Source organism: Muntiacus reevesi, chromosome 7 (assembly GCF_963930625.1).
Source record: "Muntiacus reevesi chromosome 7, mMunRee1.1, whole genome shotgun sequence".
In the NCBI taxonomy this organism is placed as follows: domain Eukaryota; kingdom Metazoa; phylum Chordata; class Mammalia; order Artiodactyla; family Cervidae; genus Muntiacus; species Muntiacus reevesi.
The window spans coordinates 6,143,634-6,144,362 of NC_089255.1; positions in this window are offsets into that span (position 1 = coordinate 6,143,634).

The window sequence follows — 729 nt, forward strand, 5'->3', positions numbered from 1 at the left end:
GCTAAGAAATGTCCCGGTAATCTGATTGACGATGCCTTGTACCTGACAAGTCACTTTTCTTGCTACTTTAAAGATTCTCTCTGTCTTTCCACCATTTGATTACAGGATGTCTCAATGCGGGTATGTCTGAGCCCATCCTACATGAAGTCTGTTGAGCTCCCTGGATGTTTATAATCGTGTGTTTCCTCAAATCTGATAACTTTTCTCCCGTGCGTCTTCAAACACTCTCCCTTCCCTTTTCTTTCTCTTCTCGGTGTGGGACTCCCTCCGCACACTTGTTGCTCAGGCTGATGATACCCCACGGGCGCTCGGGCTCCCTTGACTTTTCTTCAGCCTTTTTCTTCTGTTCATTAGACTCGGTAGTTTCAATCAGCCTGTGTTCGAGTTCACTGATTCTTTTTTCTCTGCCAACTCAGTCCCGCCGTTGAGTGCCTCTGTTTTAAATTGTTTTATGTTGTACTTCTCAGCTCTGGAATTTCTTTGTGGCTTATTTTTAGGTTTCAGTCTATGGCTATATCATCTTGTTCAGACACTGTCCTCCTTTGCACCTCTGTAGCGTCTTGCAGCTCTCTGGCATCTTTAGGAGTTGTTCTAAGCTCTCCGTGCATTTCCATCCAGCCCTCCTTGGGGACAGTCTCTGTTGGCGTGTTTCCCTGTGGGTGGGTCCTGCTTCCCTATTTCTTTGTATGCCTGTGGCTTCACTTCTTGTTGTTGCTATTGCTGAAAACT